This window comes from Tamandua tetradactyla, chromosome 10 (genome assembly GCF_023851605.1).
Source record: "Tamandua tetradactyla isolate mTamTet1 chromosome 10, mTamTet1.pri, whole genome shotgun sequence".
Classification (NCBI taxonomy): domain Eukaryota; kingdom Metazoa; phylum Chordata; class Mammalia; order Pilosa; family Myrmecophagidae; genus Tamandua; species Tamandua tetradactyla.
Window position 1 is genome coordinate 13,819,239 of NC_135336.1, and position 26,886 is coordinate 13,846,124.

A 26,886-nucleotide genomic window follows, 5' to 3' on the forward strand; every position below is an offset into this window, starting at 1 on the left:
TACGGTCATAAGTCAAACGACCTTCTAATCTGAACAGGTCCCTCTGTACTGACCTTCACTTCCAGGCCCTCTAATCCTTACACTGTATAAAATACATATACATATGCCTCGGGCTCGCATTGCCTATGACAGTGAGGCTTTCTTACATCGAGGGCCCCTGGAATCACCTGTGTTTTGGGGCCTTTCCTTTGGTCCTGAGCACCCTGAAGCTTCTCTTAAATGAGGAAAATGGGGGAAAAAGGAAGAAGGAAAATGAAGCGCCCGGCACAGTGAAGTGAGTGACTTCTGTGTTTCCATGGTTTGTTTTCCACTGTTCTCCATGACCCCTGCAGATTCCCCTTATGAGTTAGTGTCCCGGAATGCCTCTTTATTAGGTGTCTGGAGAAGTAAAGCTGTCCTGATGCCAGCGCCCCCACACTGAGGACTTTATTAGTTTTTTAATTTTCTGTCTGGGTGCTCCTGCTGCATCAGACTTTCCACAGCTGTTAGCTGCTATTAAGTAAGGAGCCTCCTTGGGCCCTTTCCCCGCCCCTACCTCCTTCTTAATAACATGAGAAATTTCTGGACAGGCTACAGGGAGCCTTTAAAATAAAGATACTTTGTCTCTCTGGTGAGAAATTGTTGGGGGGTCTGGGTGGGGGTGGAGGGATGTGCTGCCATAAGAAAGGCTCCTTGTCCTGTCAGCCCCTTGGCTTGGAGTCGGGCAGCTCCGGCCCCGGTGGGGAGCAGCGTGGGGGACAGCAGTGAGAGCCCACCCTTTCAGCCATCCTGCCCAGCGTGCGGGGGGGGGGGGGCCAGGAGCGGCTCTGACTGGTCTGAGACGGCCTTGGAACCCAGCCCAGAGCTTGATGCCCGGTTCAAAGTGTTCCCTCCTGAGTGGACATGATAAGACCCGCAGCGAAGAATAAAACAGAACGACTTGCAAATGTTCCCCTCGTAGGCGCACAGCTGTGGTTCTCTACACCAGGCCGGACCGGCTCGCGGCTCCCCCCCACCCCCCCCCCCAGAGGGAAACGCTAATCACGCCCAGCTCCTGCACCCTCCCTGCCCGTGTCCCCGAGATGCCCCAGGCGGGATGGATGAGGGCTCGGCTTTTCACTGGAGCCCATGATGAGGGCTCGGCTTTTCACTGGATCCCATGATGAGAGCTCGGCTTTTCACTGGATCCCATGATGCAAATCCTAATTCGGCAGCAATCAGAAGACATTCCTGTATCCTTTCAAAAAAAAAAAAAATACAAGATTTTTAAATACATCCTGCATACCTACACACAGACACCAACGTATAATGAGACCAAGCAACTTGGCCCTTTCCCACATGGTGGAGACAGGTGAAGCTTGAAGCGCCCGTGAATCTGGAAGGTTCTCAAACCGCAAGGAACCTGTGGGCCCAGAGACTTCTTAGCATCCCTCCTGGCTCCAGCCTGCCCTGCAATTTGCTTTCCAGGGGCTGCCTAAAGCCTCCCTTCGAGGAGACCTTATTTGCAGGGTGGATGTGAATGCCTAGAGAGAAGAACACTCTTTGGTGATGCCCCCCTAGGGATCAATTTTGCCTCTCAGAGCAAGTTGGTATTTGGGGTTAATCCCTCTGTGGAAACACTGGGTTGAAAGCCTGGAGGAGGTCAGGGGTCTGATTACTGCTTCTGTTTACATATAAACTTCCTGGACAAGGAGACAATAGGAGGGCTGGGGGAGGGGGTGGGGAAGAAAAGAAAGAGGAGAATTTTTTTTTTAATTAAATGGCTTTCTCTCTTAAAATAAGAGTAAAATACAGCAAAGCTTATAGACTCAAGGTTCAATTTTAAGGGTGGTGTACAAATAATTCTTTTAAAATTTTCAGTCAGAATTTACAAAACGGACTCAAAGCACTTTTTGAAAGAAAATACCAACACATATATTTGTGTGCGTAGATATATTAAAAACAAAAGGGGAAGAAAGAAACCTTGTCAGTCATCTCCTGAGAACCAGGAGGATGCTCAGACAATCGCACCAGGACCTGCTTTGGTTTGGTCTCGTTGTGTTTCTGAGGGTGAGCTCAGATTTGATTTTTGTTGTTGTTGCTGGAGAAAATCATCATGAAAACTCTACAACAGGCAGTATCTGTGGTATTTAAGGCCAATTTTAAACTGCTAAACACACACGCGCGTGTGGGCACACACAGAAAACCTAAACCGTACACTTTCAAAAGAACTGAAAGAAAAAAAAAAACTTCCTTCACATGCTCAAAAGAACGCAAAGCAGGGCAGGCTGGTGGCTTAGCAGGCATGGAGCTGCTAGGTTTGGGCAAGTAAGGAAAGTTATGAGAAAAAAAGGAAAATGGTTACAGAAGAAAAGGCAGTTCATTTTTAAGATCTGTATCTTGAGCAATTAAAAAAACGATTTGATTCTAAAAGGCAAAATACTCACTTCTTTTTTAAGACGGAGTCTTTGCCACCCATCCTTAAGAACATTAAACAAAATATCTCTAAAGAAACTGTTGGAAACCCTATTGCTCAAGACATTTAAAACCAGGTAAGATTCAGGTGTGTAGGATTTACATCCAAGAACAGCCCATAAACCAGAAAGAGAGAGAGCACAACGAAATGCATACATGATCACTAGTTTTCTTTTGTGTTTCTACCAAGTGAGATTTTTGTAAGGCTTGTGCAGCTATTAATGAAGGAAGCTTCTCACTGATTACTCCTGTGAAATAAAAGTGCATCAGTTCTTCAATAAATTCTCTTCTTTCCACCTGGAGTCTCCAACTAAGAATTTTGGAAAGCCAAATTCCTGCATTTAGAAAATGAATTTGTGTATAAAAATGAATAAAAGTTTACATCAAATCCTGATAGGGTACTAATTATCCATTCAAAAAAATCAAGATAATTTCTAATGCTTTCATTTTTCTCAATAAATTCCGTGATTGATCATCTCCCTAATTTATTAATCCACTTGGTTCCTGCCTCGGCCTCTTGGCCTTTTTCCTCTTTTATCTCTCTCATCCCGTAAATGGGATGATTTCCTGATATTTTCTAGCAGAAATTCCTTCAGAGCGTCCAACACAGCAGGAAGGTGACTGGTTCAGTAGCAGAAATAAAAGGAGACGAGAGAATGAGGAGAAAGAAGGCCACAGACAAACAATTCAGCAACAGGCCAACAGACACAAAGTTCATGAGCTGAATAAGTTCGGAAATGCCATGACCCAAGGCCTGAAATGTTGAGGGGAGACCCAACACAAAAGGTCTATGTTTCTTAGGGACACCGATTTTCTGTCATCCCCCCTGCAGAATCACTTTTCAGAAAGGTGAGGTATTTAGCCAGGCTAAAGATGGGTGCTGAATAAGGGGAAAAGAATTCGGGGCTCACTGGCAAATATCAAAGGTTGACAGCGAGCAAGTGGTGAGTCAAAGGTGACATCAGACTGTGTTACGGGCAGAGGCAACACATAACAATGAGCCACCCTTTGGGTTTCAAAATGCCAAGAGGCTGGCCTCTGGCATCCGCAGTGGGCTATTGTTAGGATCATCATATAACCTTTTCCCCCAAGCCAGGCCAGTTTTTGAGAGTAAAAGGGAGGAGGCTATTAATAATTACACTGGGACAACCCATGCAAACCAGACTGCCCCAGGCAAATCAGGAACATCTGCTGATCCTAATTATGAATCACCCCAAAGTCTTTGAGATAAAGTTTAGTTATCCTTAGAATCTACTCCAGACAAGGCTGAGTCCCAGCCTATGTCTCCACATTTCTTCTGAGTCCACAGTTGAACATCCTTTTCCCCAATGGAAAAGCCTCTACAATGGAAACATGTGGGGCATGAGGAAGTTCTTGGTCAAATAAGTGTGGGAAATAGACTAACCCTACTCTCTTTCCATCTTCGAGTTTACAGTGTAGGTTAGCATATTAAAGGTTTTAAGAAGACTTGCAGTAAATTACTTGGTATTAGTCAACCTAGAGTTTTCCTGAAGATATTTGACCATAAGATCTTATGTCTTGCTGAGGGGACATTCAGGCAAATACTACTCTAAAACTATGGTGGCAAAATCCACACGGAAGGGCTGGGATTCAGGCACCCTTCTCTGGGACTTGGAGGCTGGCAGTGTATAGGGAGCTTCCGAGTTTAAAGACGATGCTACCAGATGTTCTACTGGGTGAGCACACCAAGGTGATGCCAAAAGGCCTGCAGAAATATGCCTGAAGCCATCTCAGGCCATAAGCAGGAACCCTTCATGTTCCTATTAATAGAGGTAAGCCTCCCCAGCACACTTGGATCTTGTTCCTCCAACAAGAATGGCAACAAGGACTGCATTTGATATTAAGGAAATGTGTCTCAGTTGAGACACAGAGAACCTCTATCTCCTGTAAGCATTTCCTCCACTTGGGGCCTGAGGCTCCACCCCCTGCATCCTGCCATGTCTCTGGCATGTGCATCCTCAGGGGAGTGCCTGAGAGAGTTTAGGTGATGCATTCCTAGTGAAAACAGCTCTAAACAACCACAAGGATGAATTCTTGTAAAGGAGGAGATAGGAGACTACAGAGACCGGGCAGAGGTGGCATAGGCACCAGATAAAGCCTGTGTCACTGGTGGGGTGGGGTGGGGGGGGGGATGGGACAATATGGACAGATGTTGCTGGTTTCCTGGACACGCCACAATTCTCACCTGGATTATCACAAAATCTCTAAAGGCACTTCTCCTGTGACTAGTCTGGCTATTCCTGTACTCTGCTTTGCAGCTAGAGGGATGTTTCTAAAACACAAACTCATCCAGGTCCTTCAGAGCATCTCACAGCGAGATGATCAATCCATCTGTGGGTAGGAAAGTCTTATGGGGGGTCATGTGATGTAAGAGAGAGAGAGCAAGAAAGCAGAGGGAGAGAGGTCAGAGGTTTCCATCAATAACAGTTCAAATTCCCTCACATGGTATCCAAGGGCCTTCAGCCAAGAGCTCTAAGAGGACTTCCAATCTCTCCTCCCCCTTCAATGCATCTACTTATCCCAGCTACTCTTTGATCTGTAAACACAGCACCACTTTCATAATCCCTTGCTCTCCCCAACACTGCTCTGTTTGTCCATAATATCCTTGTCTCCCTAGCAAAGTCTCACTCAGGTACTTTAAGGCCCATCTGAGCTTTCACCTGTTTTGCTGGGAAGACTTTACTTTCATGATGCAGAATCCAGGCCTTCCTCCTCTGTGGGCCAGAAAACCCTGGTTAGCATAATGGAAGTCTCCTTGAGGGACTCTGAGCTCCTGAAGGCAGGAAGCTGTCAAATTAATTTGTTTGTCCCTAGTGCCTACCCCAATACCTGTCATCTGAGCAATGCCCAGTTAATGTTGAATTCATGGAACAAGAAACAGCTCTCCATAGTATCACAGTCAAGATTCACACAGTTTCCCTCAGGCTTTAGTATTTTTACTTTGAATATTGAGGCACCAGAAAAATGTCTTTATGTTAAGAGTCTGAAGGAAATGGTGAAAATGATTGAAATGTGGAAATAGTCCAGGACTTGACAACCATGGCTGAGCAAAAAGATGTTGGCTGGAATTTTCCATGCTGTCAATTCATTTCCCAAGAGAAATGGGAGGGAAGCTCCATGGCTACAGCCATTTCAAAGGCAAGTAAACCCCACACCCTTCTGCCCCTCTCCAATGTCCATTACCTCTATGAGTTCCTCTGGAAGCAGGTAGAAACACTGAGACAGGCAGGCATCTCCGGCTCAAAGTGTAGGGATTTCTAAGAAAGAGGTAATATCCTCTTAGAAAGGGAAGTGTGGGAAGGAAGCAAAGTCTGAAGTGAGAGAAAAAATGGAAAATGACATCTGGAATGTGAGAAGAGGACCAGAAGACTTGACAATAAAAACACAGAGGTGGGCTGCGAGGGTAGTTCAGTGGTAGACTTCTCACCTGCCATAAGAGAGACCCGGGTTCGATTCCTGGTCCAATGCACTTCCCCAAAAACAAACAAACAAGCTAGCAAACAAATACAACAAACAAACAAAAAAATTCAATAAATGATGCTGCAATAACAGATACTCACATGGAAAAATAATGAAGTGCGACCCCACCATGCAGCATACAAAAAAACAACAAAACAGAAAAGAAATAGGGCTGCAAGTCATGCCAAAGTCCTTGTCAAAGAGGAAGAATCCAGCCCAAGGAGGTGCACGTGACCCGAACAGCAGAACACAGAGCTTGAGGTGGGAGGCATCTGACCACTTAGGCTGCGATGCTGAATAAGCAAGCCGGTATTTTTGCAGTTCTTGGTTCATTTCCAGCCATAAAATAGGGCTCAAGACCAATAGAAACAGTCCGAAACATTCCACATGCACCTTAAGGTAAAAGTAATTGTTATGAACAAATCCACACAATCTTGTGCCAAGAGTGACACATTGAAAATGAAAAAGGAACAGGAAACATGGAAAAGGGACAAGTCAAAAATGAGAATGGCAAATGCAGGTCATCCTCCCCTCCCAGCAAAACCAGAGGGAAGTGGAACTTTACCACACTTCGGAGGCTTATTAGTTAGGAGAAAGACTCAGCACAACAGTCCCAACAGATATTTTCATCGTAAATGAGGTGCTGGGAGCACTGACAAAAGGTCAAGGCAGGTATGGATCATAACTGCAAAATAAGCTCACAGCTTCTGGAAGACCTGGGGATTCACCCAGGTCAACCCCCTCCCATCTCTCAATCCCCTCCACACTGGCTGTTTTATGTGACAGGCTGCCACTTCCAGGGATCTTGATTTATAGAAAATTCTTCCTTACAGTAAGCCAAACTCTTACTCCCTGGGGGAGAAGGGGACAGGGAGAGGGCACAAAGGTTTATGATGAGGCTATCATTGGACCTGAGTCACACATCCTTACTCCCTTCCTCTCCACTTTGACCTGTACAGTGCTGAGATTTCACCTGTCAGTGCCTCTTCCTCTTCTTCAGTTCTCCACAAGTGCAACCACTGGCCCTCCAAAGGAAATCTTCACTCTGAGGGTACACCATCATACCCAATATGTGCCCCGAAATGAAAGGGTTCACAAAGAGCATCATGGAAGGTGGACAGTCCAAGTAAGGAAGCCTTTGTTTCCACATTAGTAAAATCAGATCCCAATGCTCCAAGGTTGGAAATGAAGGAAGCTCTCAGACTGGGCAGGGCTGACTGGTGTTATAGCATTCAACACCTGTTTCTGAGATCTTTCTTCTTTGTAAAGATCATGTAGCAATCCCACTGCTGACACATCAGGTCAGGAATTCAGCTGTCTCTCAATAAAAACCAAGCCCTCCAAGACTGGCAATGGACAGACACTCTCAAACAGGATTACAGCTAGAAGGAACCAAGTATATAAGTTTCAGACAAAAAAGCTCCTTGATTTTGTACAACTCTTTGCAGTTAAAAAAAAAAAAAGATTATTTTTGCCATCATCATCTCATTGGCCCTCACTTGTACATTCATCATTTAATTTGATTCTCAGCATAATCCAATGAAATACATAGGGCCAGAGTTATTTTATTTTTCCAGATGAAGGAACTGAGGTCCTAGAAGAAAGAAAGAGCTGGTTCTAGAACCAAGAGAACTAACATCTTTCTGATGATCATGCACTGACACACCAACAGTCTCCAAATGCCCACACCTTAATCACTTTATGCACACAGCCCAGTGAAGTGTCCTAAAAGTTGAGACTTTCTGGGGACCTCCTAGGGCTGTCTTGGGGTCCTGCAGCTCCAGCCCTGAACCCATGATGGCGCAGTGGCATCCTTTGAGATAAAGAGCCTAAAGCAGCACGCGGCCACACCCTGGGGCTCTGCCGGCCCTGCTGACTCAGGAGTATTCCCACGGGTGACTACAGACTGCTCCAGGCTGTTGCCCTGGGAGACATGGGAATCAGCAAGCAAAGAGCTGCCTGCCCTTCCCAGCCTCTCCGGAGCAATAGCTTAGCCCTGAAGCTGGCAAGCACCCACCACTTGGGTGTGACTCTCTGGGTGCCCAGCCCTGCAAGGCCATTCAGGTCTCAGTTCTGGGTAACACCCTCATGCTTCACCCCTCGGCATATGGGGGGAGAGTCATCAATCTGGTTGCAACCCAATCTCAGCAGCTGATTGGAACAGTGAACAGCAGAAATCTTAACCAGACCAACCCTTCCCAAAAGCTACTCAAATAGTTTTAAAGCTACTAACAGTCAAAGGATTGAACATCAGACTCGTGTAATGGGTCTGTTTTCTAAACAAGCTCATTTTCTCATCCACAATGGAATACACTTAGTGCTATGCTCTTCTAACTATTAACATCTTCAGACACTGTCAACCTGGGAAGACATTCCTGAAGTCATGATTCAATAAGTGTTTACGGGGTGCTTCACACAAACACCTAATGGGGGCTTGCCCTGAGCAAGGCACTATGCAAAGTGGGGTCTAAAGACACTGGAGAAGGTACTAAGCTACTTGGGTTCAAATTCCACTTCTCTTATTTAATAGCTTTGTGACCTTTGGCACACTCCTCAACTTCCCTATGCCTCAGTTTTCTTACCTGCAAAATGGGGATACTAATACCTAGCTCACAGAGTTATGAGAATGAACCAAGATGATCACAACTAAAAACTCAGAATGGTGCTCTGAATGCAGCAAGCCCTTGACAAACATTTAGCATTATTATTACAGGCATTTTCTCACTTAATCCATTTAGAAACCATTTGAGGTAGAAAATATTACTATGTCCATTCTACAAATGAGAAAAAGGGTTCAAAGATGGTTAGCAAGTTTCCCAAAGTCATAGTGCTAGTGAGAGGCAAACTCAAGACCCTAAACAGGTTTGTCTGGATCCAAGCTCGTAATCACTGCACCAGATCATGAAAATGCTTTGCAAGATCACACTGCATTACATGACAGGTGGGAACAGGAGGGAGCTAGTATTTATTGTGCTTCTATTAAGTGCCAGGCACTTGGTTTACAAATAGTAATGTAAGTAGACAAATAACTCTTAACTGGAATCAAAATATGATTAGGGCCTCACCAAATGCCACTGGAAGTCAGAGGAAGGCAAGTGGGGATCTTTCCAGGCCCTGCCTACTTGGCTTTCCCTCTTAGGGCTCCTCTTTTCTCTTCAGCTCCCAGGGTATCTCTGTGGATCCGGAGGTCAGGCAGCCTCCCAGCCCCTCTGGCTCTGGGCTTATGCAGGCAGCTACAGCAGGTTTTCTTTGCATCGAACCTTAAGAACAAAGCACAAACAAATATATAAGAGTCTCATTTAGGTTTCTCTCCACCTCACGCAGCCAGGTTTCCAGCAGTTTGAAGTTAGCATGCCCTGGTTCCACACTCAATAGCCAAGTATGGACTTAAAAAAAAAAAAGAAAGTTTTCTTACCTGTCTCAGTGGAGCATCTCAGGGAGCAAAATATATCAGAATTCCCTTCCAGGCACTTACCAGGATGAATCTTACTCAGAATACTAATTACACAGAAGAGATGCCAAGGCAAAGGTTTCCCTCCATCTTCACTAAAACCTAAAAATGTTGATTTGAAAGAACAGATTTAATATAAAAGTGAGAGAATTCAATCCAAATACTTTTCTTATAAAAATCTGGAAAGCATTTAAAAATACCTAACTTTAAAATGTTCTTTTTTGCATAATATAAACTTTTCTTAATTCATATAGATAGAAAACATATATATGCACATATACATATACACATAGATGTGCATGCACATGGAAAAGCAAGAAATAAAAACAAATATTAGTAGTGGTTATCTCTGAAGCATGGTCTTAGTGTAATTTTATTGTCTTCTCTATATATTTCTATATTTTACGAATCACATAAGTTGAGCTTATATTATTTTCTGTAATCTAGAAAAGATATCAAAATTATTATTTCAGTTTTAAATTAATGCAAGGGAAAACAGATTTGTTCATATTAGCAATATATATATATATATATATATATTTATCTTGTTTTGGCTGTCAAATGATCTTGAAATAGTTTCCTTTGAAGTTCTTAACTAGATGGGCATTCCATGGCACCACTGTTGATGTCATGAGGTCATGAGGGTGGCGGCCTGCTAAAGCAACCTGCATTTTAAACATATGAAAAAGTCTAAGAATTCAACTAAAATAGAGAAAGAACCAATTAAGAAAATTTTAAAATAAGTTGATAAACATAAAGGAGAGAAAAAATAAAAATGAAAAATAAACCATAAAGGAGAAAAGCCTATAATTTGCATTTCTAATCTAACTTCAATTTTGTTTAATATTTTTATTGAGAAATCTTCACACACACACATTCCATACATGGTGTACAGTCAATGGCTCACAGTATCATCACATAGTCACATGCTGTATTCATATCATTTTAGGACATCCATCACTCCAGAAGAAGAAAAAGACTCATACATCCTATACACCTTACCCATCCCTCTCATTGACCACCAGTATTTCAACCTACCCAATTTTTTTACCCTTTTTATCCTCCCCCATTATTTGTTTATTTCTTATCCATATTTTTTACTCATCTACCCATGCCCTGGATAAAAGGAGCATTAGACACAAGGTTTTCACAATCATATTGTCACACTGTAAAAGCTATATTGTTACACAATCATCTTCAAGAATCAAGGCTTCTGGAACACAGCTCTACAGTTTCAGGTACTTCCCTCCAGCCTCTCCAATACATCATAACCTAAAAAAGGATATCTATATAATGCATAAGAATAACCTCCAGGATAACCTCTCAATCCTATTTGAAATCTCTCAACCACTGAGAATTAATTTTATCTCATTTCGCTCTTCCCCCTTTTGGTCAAAAAGGCTTTCTCAATCCTATGCTGCCCGGTCCCGGCTCATCCCAGGAGTCATGTCCAATGTTGCCGGGGAGATTTACACCCCTGGGAGTCACATCACATGTGGTGTGGTGGGGAGGGGTGGGGTGGGGGGTTAGGGCAGTAAGTTCACCTGCTGAGTTGGCTTAGAGAGAGAGGCCATATCTGTTTAACTTAAATTTTGAAAAAGTACTAATGCTTGTCAGCAATGAACTCTGACTATTTATACCCTTTCCATAGGGTGAAAATGCTTGTTAATGTATCTCTAGCTCTAAGCAGTGGTGCTGAACCTTCAGGAGGAAGTGCATAGGTTCCTTTGAGAATCAGAGGAGAGATACAAACAATAAACCTTTCACCTAAAAGAGGAGAGACAGCATAAACTAACTCCCTCTCTGTCTCTCTCTCTCTCTCTCTCTCTCTCTCTCTCTCTCTCACACACACACACACACACACACACCACAAAAGTTTATACATAAATTTCCTAGAGAGCTGGATATCCATATGCAAAAGAAAGAAAGAAGACCCATATCTCACACCCTACACAAAAGTTAACTCAAAATGGATCAAAGATCTAAACATTAGGTCTAAGACCATAAAACAGTTAGAGGAAAATGTTGGGAGATAGCTTATGAATCTTACAATTGGAGGCAGTTTTATGGACCTTAAACCTAAAGCAAGAGCACTGAAGAAGGAAATAAATAAATGGGAACTCCTCAAAATTAAACACTTTTGTGCATCAAAGAACTTCATCAAGAAAGTAGAAAGACAGCCTACACAATGGGAAACAATATTTGGAAACGACATATCAGATAAAGGTCTAGTATCCAGAATTTATAAAGAGATTGTTCAACTCAACAACAAAAAGACAGCCAATCCAATTACAAAATGGGAAAAAGACTTGAATAGACACCTCTCAGAGGAGGAAATACAAATGGCCAAAAGGCACATGAAGAGATGCTCAATGTCCCTGGCCATTAGAGAAATACAGATCAAAACCACAATGAGATATCATCTCACACCCACCAGAATGGCCATTATCAACAAAACAGAAAATGACAAGTGCTGGAGAGGATGCGGAGAAAGAGGCACACTTATCCACTGTTGGTGGGAATGTCAAATGGTGCAACCACTGTGGAAGGCAGTTTGGCGGTTCCTCAAAAAGCTGAATATAGAATTGCCATACGACCCAGCAATACCATTGCTGGGAATCTACTCAAAGGAATTAAGGGCAAAAACTCAAACGGACATTTGCACACCAATGTTTATAGCAGCGTTATTTACAATTGCAAAGAGATGGAAACAGCCAAAATGTCCATCAACAGAAGAATGGCTAAACACACTGTGGTATATACATACGATGGAATATTATGCAGCTTTAAGACAGGATAAACTTATGAAGCATGTAATAACATGGATGGACCTAGAGAACATTATGCTGAGTGAGTCTAGCTAAAAACTAAAAGACAAATACTATATGGTCCCAATGATGTGAATCGACATTGAGAATAAACTTGGAATATGTCATTGGTAACAGAGTCCAGCAGGAGTTAGAAACAGGGTAAGATAATGGGTAACTGGAGCTGATGGGATACAGACTGTGCAACAGGACTAGATACAAAAACTCAAAAATGGACAGCACAATAATACCTAATTGTAAAGTAATCATGTTAAAACACTGAATGAAGCTGCATCTGAACTATAGGCTTTTGTTTTGTTTTGTTTTGTTTTGTTTTGTTTTGTTCTTACTATTATTACTTTTATTTTTTTTCTCTATATTAACATTCTATATCTTTTTCGGTTGTGTTGCTAGTTCTTCTAAACCATTGCAAATGTACTAAGAAACGATGATCATGCATCTATGTGATGATGTTAAGAATTACTGATTGCATATGTAGAATGGTATGATTTCTAAATGTTGGGTTAATTTCTTTTTTTCCGTTAATTAATAAAAAAAAAAAAAAATGAGGAGTGATTAAGACACTCCCAAACAAAAGCCAAGGGAGTTTGTCACAACTTGGCCAGCCCTACAAGAGATGCTTGAAGAGTTCTGCAGGTTGAAAGTAAAGGACAATAGAGAAAAGATAGAAGCAGTGTGATGAAATAAAGATCTCTAGTAAGAGTAATGATAGGGGAAAATGTAAATGCCAGTACTATTTTATTTTTGGCTTGAAACCCCTTTTTACTTCCTACAGGATCTAAGAGAAAAACCCCCAAAATGTAATGATAAATCACAACAAAGCCTTCCAGGTCAAAAAAGGGGAAAGAAGTGTATAAAGTAAGGCATCAATGGCTGAACTGTCTTGAGTCAAGAGACTATTTTGGAGGCTACTCTTATGCAATCATCAGTTAGATAGTTCTGCTTGCTATGGTTTGCTAAACCACAACCAGCATCACTCCTGTTGACTCTTAAGAATACCTAGGGTTCAAACTGAGATTCTATAAAGGTTTCATGCACTAAGTTTGCTTTCCTGGAACCTATAATACCTGGAGGGTTCCTAGGTTCCAGAACATAAATCCTGAAACCCAGACAGACCATCCTCTCCAAGATTATTAATTAAGTACATCCCCCTATCCTTTACCATTGACACCCTTCTCAACATGAAAAAGTCAGAATGAGTATTGTCTAAAGATCCCTATAGATTGAGAGAGATCAGAGGAGAAGGAGGAGATATAACAGAGAAAATAGGATTTAACAAATGAGTATGACTGCTGAATCACTAAATTAATATTCCTTCTTAGCCTTCAGTGTTTTGAAGCAGCTAGAAGGAAAAATTTGAGGTGGTAGAATGGTAGTCCATGACAAGTGTGCTTTGAAAATTATTGCTTTTTTTTTCTTTGCTTTGTATACATATTTTATAATAAAAAATGTTAAAAATGTAAAAAAAAAAAGTTTATACATAAATTTAGAGGCCCCAAGTCCATGAAACCCATCCATCTCCCTGGAAGCCCATGAAACACAGGTCAAAAACTTTTCCTTCAAGAATTTTCCTCTCCCACACTCCCCAGATTCTTGTATTATGAATAATTTCAAGCACACAGAACAGTTGAAAAAATAGAACGGTGGGCATCCATACACATTTCCTCTACAAGAACTAACAATTAACATTTTTGCAATATCAGGTTTCTACCTATATTGTTACTGAAACATTTGAAAACTGTAGGATTACAACACATCACACACGTGTATTTCAGCATGTCCTCCTAAGAATAAGGATGTTCTCCACAATTAGTCCATTAGCACCCCCAAGATTATTAACAATAATTCCATAATAGCATCTATTTTTTCATATAATAAACAATCAGGGAGAAGAACAAGACCCAGAAGAGTGAAAAAAGTCACAGACACTATTCTTCAAATATTGCTAAAATGCTGTCCTCAAAAGAGAATTGGAAAAAAAAAAAAAGAATTCAGTGCTCTGTCTTGTCTCTCTAGCATGTGTTGGGACAGTGGCTACCTCCCTATACCACACTGAGGGCCCAGATAGAACATCTGATCCTAACCTTTGGAGAAAATACCTCACTGGGCACTACCAGGGGCCAGTGGCTCTGACTTAGGGTGAGCGGCAGACACACACTGCCCAACTCTGTGAGGCAGACACAAAAACTCCAGCACAGAGAAAGTCAGTGGCCCATTCCATGCCCTCCTACTTACTCCCAACAGCACCTCACCTGCAAACACTATATCCATCAAATATTTCAACCAATTCATTCATGAGCTTCAACTTTCCCCCATTTCCCTTCCAACTCCAATCTTCAAGACAAAACAAGATTGGCTAAATTCAAGAATCAGATCTGACTGAGCCAGTTATTAATCCTTTCTATTCAGACTAGACTTGCTTTCACAACTTAGTGGCTTTCCATGGTAATTTCTAGATGCCAGGAAATGATGGAGTTCAAAGATGTAAAAATAAGCAAAGGAACCTCATCTTTGCCCCTCCACAACCTTCATACCAACCCCATATATACAAATCCTTTGAAGTTCCCTGTATTAGTTTCTGAGAGCTGCTATAGCAAATTATCACAACCTGGGGGGTTTGCAACAACACAGATGTTTGGTCTCACAGTTGTGGAGGCTAGTCGTCTGAAATCAAGGTGTCAGCAGGGCCTGCTCCCACCGAAGTTTAGGATTCATGAATGGGGCAGCTACCAAACCACATGTAAAAAGGAGCTCCACTGAGAGGGTGGAAAGTAGGGGTTTATAGAGGGCAGGCACAGAAGCAAGCAAGGAAATGTTCTGATTGCCTGACACTGTTTCCATTTTACATGGGGCAGTGGGGAGTGGTGGTCTTACAAAGCCTGCTGCATCCATTAGGGTTCACTCTTTGTGTTGTATAGTTCTATGGGTTTGTGTGTGTGAGTGTGTGTGTGTGTGTGTGTGTGTGTGTGCGGTAACATATACAGTCTAAAATGTTCCTTTTTATCCTTCCCCCATTCAGCCCCTGGTAACCTGTATTCTAGTTTCTAACCTTATGAATTTGCATATTCCGTATATTTCATATAAGTGAGACCATGCAGTATTTGTCCTTTTGCATTTGACTTACTCTATTCAACATATCTTCAAGGTTCATCCATTTTGTAGCATGTATCAGAACTTCATTTCTTTTCACAGTTGAGTAATATTCCATTGTATGTATATACCACGTTTTGTTTATCCATTCATCTGTTGCTCCTGCCTTTTTTTTTTTTTGTATGCTGTATGGCGGGGGTAACATTTTATTCTTTTTCTATGTGAGTATTCCATTATTGCAGCACCATTTGCTGAATTTTTTTGTTTATTTGTTTTTTCATTTGTTTGTTTAGGAAGTGTATGAGCCAAGAATTGAAACTGGGTCTCCCACATGGCAGGTAAGAATTCTACCACTGAACTACCTTTGCACCCCCTGCTCCTGCCTTTTTAGCAATTGTGAATAATACCATGAGGAACACCAGTGTGCAAATATCTGTTCATGTCCCTGCTTTCAATTCTTTCAGGTGTTTACCTAAAAGTGGGATGGCTGGATCATATAGTAATTCTATACCTAACTTTCTGAGGAATTGTCAATTGTTTTCCACAGCAGCTGCACATTTTACATGCCCACCAACAAAGAATGAGTGTGTTCTCCTAATCTTTACATCCATTTGAACATTGTTATTTGTCTGGTTTTGTAATAGCAGCCTTTCTAATAAATGTGAGGTGGCATTTTTTGCTGTTTTGATTTGCATTTCCCTGATGGCTAATGATTTTGAGCATCTTTTTATATGCTTATTATTCATTTGTGTATCTTCTTTGGATAAAAGTCTAAGTCTTTTCCCCATTTTTTTTATTGGGTTCTTTTTCTTTTTCTTATGAGTTGAGGAGGTTTTTATCCATTCTGGGTATTATACCTTATCAGATATTTGGTTTCCAAATGTTTTCTCCCATTCTGTGAATTATCTTCTTTTTTCTTTTTAATTTTTATTTTTATTGTGAAATATAACATATCTACAAAAAAGCACATTTTAAGAAGTAATTATAGAACAGATCCCAAAGCGTGGCACGGGCCACAGATCCTCTGTGGATTATCTTTTTACGTTCTCGATAAAATCCTTTGATGTACAAAAGTTTTTAATTTTGATAAAGGCCATTTATTCTTTTTGCTGTTGTTGCCCATGTTTTTGGTGGAAAGTCTAAGTAAATGCTGCCTTACTCAAGATTTGGAAGATGTTTTCCTATTTTTCTTCAAGGAGTTTTATAGTTTTACTTTTTATATCTAGATCTTTGGTCCAGTTTGAGTTAATTTCTGTACATGGTATGAGGTAGGGTCCGCCTTCATTCTTCTGCATATGGCTATCCAGTTTTCCCAGCGCCAACTGTTGAAGAGACTATTCTTCTTTCACTGAGTGGACTCTGCACCCTCGTCAAAGATCCCTTGGCCAAAAGTGTGAGGGTTTTATTTCTAAACACTGAATTCAGTAGAAATTGGTTTGTACGCCAGTACCATGCGATTTTGATTATTGTAGGTTTATAATAAGTTTTAAAATAAGGATGCGTGGGTGGGCCGCGGTGGCTCAGCGGGCAAAGTGCTTGCCTGCTATGCCAGAGGACCTCGGTTCGATTCCCGGCCCCAGCCCATGTAACAAAAAACGGAAAAACAAAATACAATAAAACAAGAAAATGTTTAAAAATGTTTCCCTTTCTTCCTTCCTTCCTTCCTTCCTTCTATCCTTCCTTCCTTCTCTCTGTCTTTCCTTAAAAAAAAAAAAAAAAAAAAAATAAGGATGCGTGAGTCCTCCAACTTCGTCCTTCTTTTTCAAGATGGTTTTGGCTATTTGGGGCTGCTTACCCTTCCATATAATGCAGCTGTTCTTTCAATATTCTTATTTAATTATTAGTCTCCAAATCCAATAGTCGAGCTCCTTGAGGACCACCATTCTGTCCTTTTCCACTTTGCATTCTCTGGTGGCAAAGTCTCTGATACAGAGTTCAAGCAAATCATATTTGTTGAGTTGAAGAACTGAAACCCTTTCTGATATCCCATAGTGGGGAAAACATCTCTGGAGGCTATTTGACTCGGGCTAACAAATATGCAAGCATCATTATTCTGGTGTCAGCTGAACAATTTGTTCCTTTAATGTGGTGTTTTAACCTCACTTTATATTCATTGTTCTGCCCTCTTTGATTTTACTGTAAGTGACTGAATTGACTTTTGATGTATTGCCAGCACACCATAAATTATGAGCCTCTTTCTTTAAGGTTGGAGAGGGGAGGAATTCTGCTTCCCTGTTCAGTTATTTCAGGCAAGGGTAGGAGCCGTTTTTCTGTGCCAGCAGCATCCTGATCATAATTCAGGATGTGCAACCAAAGGCAAACAGTTCCTCTTCAAATTCAATCAAATGGGAAGGAGCAAAGACCCAAACAAGAAAAGCCCGGTTCTCTTTTGTGTGCACAGCCAAGAAATCCTGGGAAGCTTGTGAGGATGGCGCCTTATCTCAGGCTTAGCAAGACTGAGCTTAAAGTTGTACTCAGAAAACTTCTGCCCTTCTTCAGAATGGGCCTCCAAACCTGGCCTAGCACAGCCACATTCTGTATAATCCCAAATGCACCTTGGTGGAAGTCATTTCCAAGCTATATGGGCAGCAGTTAACTAGAATTAAAATATCTGTTTTTATCTCTTCTCCCTGGACGAAAATTCTACATGCCACATTCATGCTCTTGATTTTGGCCTATGAAATGTCTAACATCTGGGCACTTCCTGTTTTGTTAATACATGGTACCACTTAGAACAGTGGTTTTTTACTCAATTCATTACGATCCACTAGTGTATTTTGAAATCAGTAAAGTGATAGGTGCCAGCACTTTTGCTTAAATGAAATAGAATAGAAAACATCCAAGTGCATCTTGCATATTGAAGATAAGTTTTGATTCATGAAATCTTGTTTTGGCTTTATATGTGTGCGTACGTGTCACTGGCTTGTGACAGAAAAGGTATCATGTAAGCCATAGTCCAAAAAAATATGAAACCCACTGCCTTAAAGAATCTAACCCACCAAACCAGAAAGTAACTCCTGCCAGCCCCCATGTTCCAGCTTTTGAGAGCACTATTTGCAATTACATTGGGAAACTCTATGAAACAATTCAACGCACACGAGATGAACAGCATTGAAGCAGAAGCTTCCATTCCCCTGTCAATCTCTTGGCACTTCTCCCGCCTGTTCAGGCCCCACAATGCCTGAAGCTCATCCCCCTGACTGCTGAGCCCTCATTTCCCCACTTTGGGAGAGCCTCCCACGGTGCACTTCCATCTTCCCGGGGCCCAAGGTTCCTTCTCAGTCGTCCTCGAAATCCCACAGCATTTCACAATCCTCTGAAACAGACTAACCACACATGGAGCTCCTGAAATCTTTGCAAAGGGAAAGGGGAAAAACCTGAATTCCTTTTACCACACATCTTCTTTATCTTTTTATACCAATGTGTCCCTTCCTATACAGTCTTCCAGTTGACAGTTTCGTCAGGAAGATGGTCACTCTGGCCTTCATTAAGGCTACTTCTTTGTTCATGTTTGTTGACTCTTCCAACCCCATGGTCCAATAATCTGGCAAATGTCCCACCACTGTGCCCTGGCTGCTGTACTGCCTGACTCATGGAACCGCGACCAGCTCTCCAAACCACACACAGTTAGGGACTGCAATAAGGCCAGCCAAATGGCACAGACAGGGGTGTGTACTTTGGACTCAGCAGAACTGGGTTCAAGTTTTGGTGCTTGTGATGGTTAGGTTCCAGTGTCAACTTGGCCAAATGATGGTGCCCAGTTGTCTGGTCAGGCAAGCCCTGGCCTGTTACTGCAAGGATATTTTCTAGCTGATTGATAAACCAGAAGGCTGGTTTATTAAATCATCAGTCAGTCGATTGCATCTGTGGCTGATTCCATCTACAATCAACTAGGGTATGTCTTTGGCAAATGAGAGAATCTAATCAGTTAGGTTTGACCCAATCAGTTGAAGACTTCAAAGGGAGAAAAAAGAATTTTCACTTCTTCAGCCAGCCAGCCTCTCCTGTGGAGTTCGTCTAGGAATTTCAATCAGAGTTGCCAGCTTCACAGCCTGCCCTACAGAATTTGTACTCTTGCATCCACATGGTTGTGTAAGACACTTTTATGGATCTCATATTTACAGATATCTCCTGTTGGTTCTGTTTCTCTAGAGAATCTTGACTAGTACAGCTTGGTGCTAGGAGTGGTTCATGAGAAACAGAATCTCAAAAATGGGTTTTTGCAATTGGTTTTCTACTTTGATTAGACTCAAAGGCACTAAGGACTCTATTTCCAATAATCAAGTTGGCCCTGATCATCCATGGCATGAGTTAGCAATAGAGATATGCAAAATCTCACCATTTGATTCTGCTAATTGTGTGCTTATACACGGCAAGACTCTGGGTGGGAGTGTTTTTGACACCTCAAGGGAGTTTTGTGGAGTTAAGGAGTATAATGATATTGGGTTGTGGTTCTTAGATACACTGGATACAGTTATGAGAGAAAGTGATGAACTGAGGGCTTCAAATTGACAACTTAAACACCATATGTAAGATGTCAAAGTCTCTATGTGTACTCTTAAAGAAAATCTTATTTCCTGTGGTCGCAGACTTGAGAACTCTGAAAACCAGATGCAGAATCTCATTATGCAAGTAGCAGATTTACATCATAAACTAAATTCTCCACCTTGCAGGGTGTCTGCTATCAAATTAAGAGCTTTGGTTTGAAAAGAATGGGAGATGAATACAACAAAAATACAGGGGCCTTCCACCTCAATGAAATGTCTAGGTGTCCAGTGGTGTGGGGCATGTCGAGATATCCCTTCTAAGATGAAGGATAAGCTATTGCATCTGGCTCTTACTATAACCAAAAAAGAGGCACAACACCTATTTGGCCTCTTTGGATTTTGGAGACAACACATTCGTCATTTGGGTATGCTACTGTGGCCCGTTTACTGATTGATCAGAGTAGCTGCTAGCTTTGAGTAGGGGAACAAGAGGAGGTTTCAAGACAGGTCCAGGCTACTGTGCAAGCTTCTCTGCCACTTGGGCCATATGATCCAGCAGAGCCAATGGTGCTGGAAGTGTCAGTGCAAGTGGAGATACTGTCAGGACCTTTAGTAGGCCCCTTAGGCTAATCACAATGCAAGTCCTTAGGATTTTGGAGTAAAGCCTTACCTCCACTGGAGCTAATTAGTCTCCTTTTGAGAAACAGCTTTTGGTCTGCTACTGGGTCTTAATAGAGATTGAACTCTTAACCATGGCCACCAAGTTACCATGACACCTGAGTTGCCTATCATGAGCTGGGTGTTGTCCAACACACCAATCAATAAGGGTGGGCATGCACAGCAGCACTCCATCATAAAATGGAAATGTCATATGAGAGGTAGGGCTTAAGTAGGTCCTGAAGCTACAAGTAAGTTACATGGTCCCCACTCCTGCCATTTTACTTTCTCTTCCCAACCCAGAGATATGGCCTCTTAGGGAATTCCACAAGAATTCAGTTGAGTTCCTCAGTTGCCTGAGGAAGAGAAAACTCAGGCCTGGTTTATAGATGCTTCTGCATGATATGCAGGTAACACCAAAAAGTGGACAGCTGAGACACTATGGCCCCTTTCTGAGATGTCCCTGAAGAACAGTGGTGAGGGGAAATCCTCTCGTAGGTAGAACTTCAAGCAGTGCACTTGGTTGTTCATTTTGTGTGGAAGAACTGGCCAGAGGTGTATTTGTATACTGACTTATGGGTGGTTGCTAATGGTTTGGCTGGATGGTCAGGGACTTGGCAGGAACATAATTGAGAAAATTGGTGACAGAGAGGTCAAGAGAAAAGGTATGTGGATAGACCATCCTGAGTGGACAAAAAACATGAAGATACGTTTGTACCAGAGGGTGACTTCAGCAGATGAAGGTTTTAGTAAGTGGATAAGTTCTGTGGATACAAGTCTTTCCCCAGCCACTCCTGCCACTGCTCAAAGGGCTTATGAACAAAGTGGGCAAAATGGTAGGGATGGAGGTTATGCTTAGGCTCAACAACATGGGCTTTTACTCATCAAGGCTGACCTGGCTACAGCCACTTTCCATCAAAGGGTGGAAATGGGAGTGGCACCACTCACTATAACCCCTAATAATCCACTAGAAAAATTTCTGAATCCTGTCCCTGTAACCTTAAGCTCAGTTAATCTAGAGGTCTTACTTATAAAAGAGGTAGACACAACAATGATTACATTGAACTGGAAATTAGGACTGCCACCTGACCACTTTGGGCTTCTCATGCCTCTGAATCAACAGCAAGGTAGTAGATTACTGAACTGGCTGGGGTGATTGATCCTGACTATCAATGGGAATAGGACTGCAACTACGTATTGGGGCTAAAGAAGAGTTTTCCTAGAATACAGGGGAGGTATCTCTTCGTAGTACCATGCCTTGTGATTAAAGTCAGTGGAAAAGTGCAACAACCCAATTCAGGCAGGACTACCAATGGCCCAGAAACTAACTTCAATAATGAAGGTTTGGGTCACCCCACCAAGCAATGAACCATGGCCAGCTGAATGCTTGCTGAGGGTAAAAGGAGCATGGAATGGGTAGTAGAAGAAGGTAGTAATAAATATGAACTACGACCATGTGACCAGTTACAGGAACAAGGTCAATAATGGTATAAATATTTCCTTCTTGTTTTGTTATGAGTATGTTTGTATTTGTACAGATGCCAGTTTGAAAGGATTATGTACCCTAGAAAAGCCATGTTTTAATTCTAATCCATCTTTTGGAAGCAGCCATTTCTTTTAATCCCTATTCAGTACTGTAGGTTGGAAACTTGATAAGATTATCTTGATAGCGAGAGCCACGAGAACCACAGAGCACAAGCAGATAGAGACCTTTGGAGATGAAGAAGGAATACGCCCCTGCGGGAGCTTCATAAAATAAGAAGCCTAGAGAGAAAGCTAACAGACAGTGCCTTTATAGTTGAGAGAAACCCTGAACATCATTGGCGTTCTTGAACCAAGGTATCTTTTCCTGGATGCCTTAGATTGGACATTTCTATAGCCTTGCTTTATCTAGGACATTTTCATGGCCTTAGAACTATAAACTTGTAACTTAATAAGTTCCCCTTTTTAAAAGCCTTTCTGTTTCTGGTATATCATGTCTAAGTTATAGGATATGAAGTTTAAGAGTGAATGTTACCTAAGGACTTGAACCCTATTCTGGAGAGATTTGGTGCATTTCTGGTTGTATGCAGGACAGTTGAGTATTTGTAGACAAACATATGTCCATTATTATAGTCTATTTAGATATGAAGAATGGTTTAAAGTGATGTGTATAACTGTTATGTTGACAAGGGGTGGACTGTGTTGGTTGGGTGTCACCTTGGCCAGGTGATGGTGCCCAGTTGTCTGGTCAAGCAAGTACTGGCCTGACTGCAAGGATATTTTGTGGCTAGTTGATAAACCAGGAGGCTGGTTTATTAATTCATCAGTCATTTGATTGCATCTGTGGCTCATTACATATATGAGCAACTAAGGGTGTATCATCTGCAAGCAAGATAATCCAATCAGTTAAAGATTTTTAAGAGAGAATTTTCCCTTCTTCAGCCAAGTCAGCCTCTCCTGTAGAACTCTTCAAGGAATCTCCTCAGAGTGGCTAGCCTCATGGTCTGCCCTACAGATTTTGGACTATTGCGTACCCACAGTTGCGTGAGACACTTTTATAAATCTCATATTTACAGATATTTCCTGTTGATTGTTTCTCTAGGGAATCCTGAGTGCTGTCACTCAACCTTGAGGAAATTATTTAACTTCTCTAAGCTTTATCTATAAAATCAAAACAATGCTAACACCCATCTCAAGGGAGATGTTCAAGCCTGTTTTAAAAAAAAAAAATTTGAAGTTTCTGTAATGAATCTTCCTTATGCATCTTAAGAGAAGACCTACTTTTACAGTGTTTTCAGAAATCTATATTACCTGGAAGAAAGTATATAAAACAGATTTTCTGGGAAAAAATGTGTCTAATAAGTCAAACCATTCCTAACACCTTAGAATTACAAAAAGAAAAAAAGGAGAGGAAAGAAGAGAAGGAGAGGGAGAATAGAGAAGGGAAGGGAAGGGAAAGGGAGGGGAGGGAAGGGGAGGGGAGGGGAGGGGAGGGGAGGGGAGGGAAGGGGAGGGGAGGGGAGGGAAGGGAATTCTACATCTAGACTGACCTCCTGCAACTGTGCCACAGAGGTCTTCACATTCTTGCTTTGCCATCAGACCATGCACGTGTATCTCTGTCATCAGCTTCATTTAGTTTGTCGGACCTGCAAATATATTCCAGCACAAAGGATTCACTTAACAGAAAGAAAACGTGTTGTTGAAAAAACTGCACTAGCATTTTCTTGAGTGATTTATGTCTAAGGAAGAAATGTCTCAATAACCCAAACTAATCAAGGTTGTATTTGATGGAACTGGGAGAATTATATCTGGAATTGGTGCTTTCTCTAAGGTGGCCATTGATGGTGTGGCATGAAAAACTATGTTGCTGATTTTTAATTGGTTTTAAAACCCTTCAATAAGGCATCTGTAGTTCACCAATAAGAAAAATACCTGTGTTTCCATTTTCTAAATGGTCAGAAAACAAACAGAAAATTCAGAGACTAAGAAATATCACTTATGTTTAAGTTTACTAGTGGTCAAAGAAATGCAAAAACAAAATTAAAACCACATATACTGTAATCAAATTTGTAAATATTGAAAAAGTGTAGGAATAATAAATCAGTCACTCTCCTTCTCTGCTGGGGGGACTAGAAAGGATAAGTCTTTCTGAAAGCATGTTGGCAATATAAACCAAAAACATCGGAAATTCCATATCCTTTAGATAGTAATTTAAATTCCATGAATACATCAAGAAAAATAAGGTATATATGTAGACATGTATATAAAAAAATTTTTTCTCTTTTTTAAATATTTTTATTGTGAAATATATAGGCAGAAAAGTGGTAAATTTCAAATTACAGCTTAACAAGTAATGATACAGCAAATTTAAAAGTATGGTATAGGTTACAATTCCACAATTTCAGGCATTTCCTTCTAGCTGTTCTAATATACTAGAAATTAATCAGAAATATCAATATAGTGATTCAGTAGTCACAACCATTTGTTAAATCTTATCTTCTCTGTTATATGTCCTCCCTTTCATTTGATCCTTCTCCCAATCTTCAGGGATATTTGGGCAATGACCATTCGAACTTTCTTTTTAATTGCTGCATATTATATATTTTACATACCATGTGTCATGGTCAGGTTCATGTGTCAACTTGGCCAGGTGGTGGTTCCCAGTCGTCTGGTCAGGCAAGTGCTGGCCTGTCTGCTGCTATGAGGACATTTCATGGACTTAAATCATGATTACATTGGCTGCATCCACAGCTGATTGTATTTGTAATCAGCTAAAAGGAGTGCCTTCTGCAATGAGTGACATTTAATCTAATCACCAGAAGGCTTTTCAGGAGGATTCAGAAGAGACAGTCACTCTTTCTGCTTCAGCCAGCCAGCCTCTCCTGTGGAGTTCATCCAGACCCTTCATTGGAATCGCCAGCTCCACAGCCTGCCCTGCAGATCTTGGGCCCTTAACATTCCCACGGTTGTCCAGACAGCCTTTCCTGAGAGTTCACTGAGCACCTTCATTGGAGATACCAGCTTGCGGCCTGCCCTACAGACCTTGGACTCTACATCCCCACAGTTATGAGACACTTTTATAAATTTTATATCTATGGATATCTCCTGCTGATTCTGTTTCTCTAGAGAACCTTAGCTAATCATCCAAAGTGTACAATCAATGGTTCACAATATCATCATATAACTGTGCAAAATGTTGTTTTTAATAGTGAAAAAATTGAAAGGAACCTAAATGTCTAATAAGGAAATTAATAAGTAAATTATGGTTCATCAATATAATGGCACATAACACACCCTTTTAAATCATATTTACAAAAACTTTAATGGCAAGGGAAAATTTGGGGTATAGAACTTTACATGCAGTATGTTCCAAATTAGGTACATAGAGATATGGATCGATGAAGGTGAAAATGAAATACACTAAAATATTAATAGCAGTTGTTTCTGGATGGTGGGATTATATTTTTACTAGTATGTGTTCTCAACTTTTTAAAGTGGATATGTATAACTTTTATGAATATGTCCTCTATTTACTGCTGTATTATACCAGAGCTCCAGTCAGGGTAGGTTGATTCATGCACATACGGTGAGCTGTCAACGCCACGTGCTGGGTGGTGTGGGAGATGCATGTATATGATCTTAAGGAGTAGGACACAAAGATGAACCATCTGTAAAAAGGGTATCAAGGCAATATATGATAATGAATAGAACAAAGGTTTTCATATCATGGGCGCTCAGTAAACTAACTGAACTTTAATAACAGATTAACAGACTGAGCAGTACATGTTACTGGAATCTGATGGACAAGAAACCTACGCACAGGAGAAAAGAACAGAGTCAGGGACGGGGTCATATAAGGACAGGTGATTGAATTGGACTGTTAAAAAAGTGGCTAACTTTGTGCAAGTATGGAAGATGGAAGACGAAAGCATTTGTGGTAGATGAAGGCATTTCTCACAGGCATCCCAGACATACATCCTGTGGCCTCAATGGCCTGGCACTTTCTACAAACTAATTTCAATCCATGTTAGAGCCTCCCTAAACGTTTCTCCTATTCCTGGAGCAAGCAGAAATGAATGGAAACACAGAACTGCTGGTCCATGCAGGCAAGTGACAACTGCTGTACAAAGCAAAGACAGTGAACTCTGCATGTCCTTCCTATGGCCATGGTTTAGTCTGACAGCTGCTGATGGACCCTGAGTTCTCAGGTTTACTGAACCTCCCTCCTCTGTACCATGCTTAAGAGTGCACCCATCTGTTGGTTTGTCCAGTGTAATGCCCCAGTATATCCCAGAGTAATTTGGGCAGTGAATAAAGAAGTATTTGTGAAGTCCCCTTGGGGGACTGAGGAGAAAGAAGGAAATATTCAACTTCCCCATGTGGAGAATTTCTGATATTCTCGCAAGCAGTGGAGACAACCAAATCAACAGGCTGAGCCCTCGATCTTGGAGTTTGCTCCTATGAAACTTATTCCTGCAAAGGACAAGCTAAACCTACTTAAAATTATACCTAAGAGTCACCCCTAGAGAACCTCTTTTATTGCTCAGATGTGGCCTCTCTCTCTAAGCCAACCTGGCAGGTGAACTCACTGCCCTCCCCACCTAAATGTGACATGACTCCCAGGGGTATAAATCTCCCTGGCAATGTGGGACAGGACTCTCAGGAATGAGCCTGGACCTGGCCTCACGGGATTGAGAAAGTCTTCTTGACCAAAAGGGTGAAGAGAGAAATGAGACAAAATAAAGTTTCAGCAGGTGAGAGATTTCAAACAGAGTTGAGAGGTTACTCTGGAGGTTATTCTTATGCATTATATAGATAATCCTTTTTAGTTTATTGTGTATTAGAGTGGCTGGAGGGAAGTACCTGAAACTGTTGAACAGTGTTCCAATAGCTTGATTTTTTTTTTTTTTTTTTGGCATGGGCAGGCTCTGGGAATCAAACCTGGGTCTCCCGCATGGCAGATGAGAATCCTGCCACT

General features: G+C 41.4%; 1 long non-coding RNA gene across 8 annotated transcripts in view; it reads right to left on the reverse strand.

Annotated features, from left to right (window-relative positions):
• Positions 1-799: 799 nt before the first annotated feature.
• The window catches only part of LOC143648223 (uncharacterized), a 38,720-nt gene continuing 12,633 nt past the window's right edge, over positions 800-26,886 (reverse strand). For 2 of the 8 annotated variants that reach the window (XR_013158466.1, XR_013158459.1), the window contains exons 3-5: positions 23,459-23,554; positions 8,979-10,029; positions 800-1,216 (exon numbers count right to left, since the gene is read on the reverse strand). This is a non-coding gene — a long non-coding RNA (uncharacterized LOC143648223). Of the gene's footprint in view, positions 1,217-4,659; positions 5,712-6,014; positions 7,296-8,978; positions 10,030-23,458; positions 23,555-24,520; positions 24,607-26,886 lie in introns of those variants that run through there. The other 6 variants (XR_013158464.1, XR_013158461.1, XR_013158465.1 and 3 more) reach the window with 6 other exon arrangements.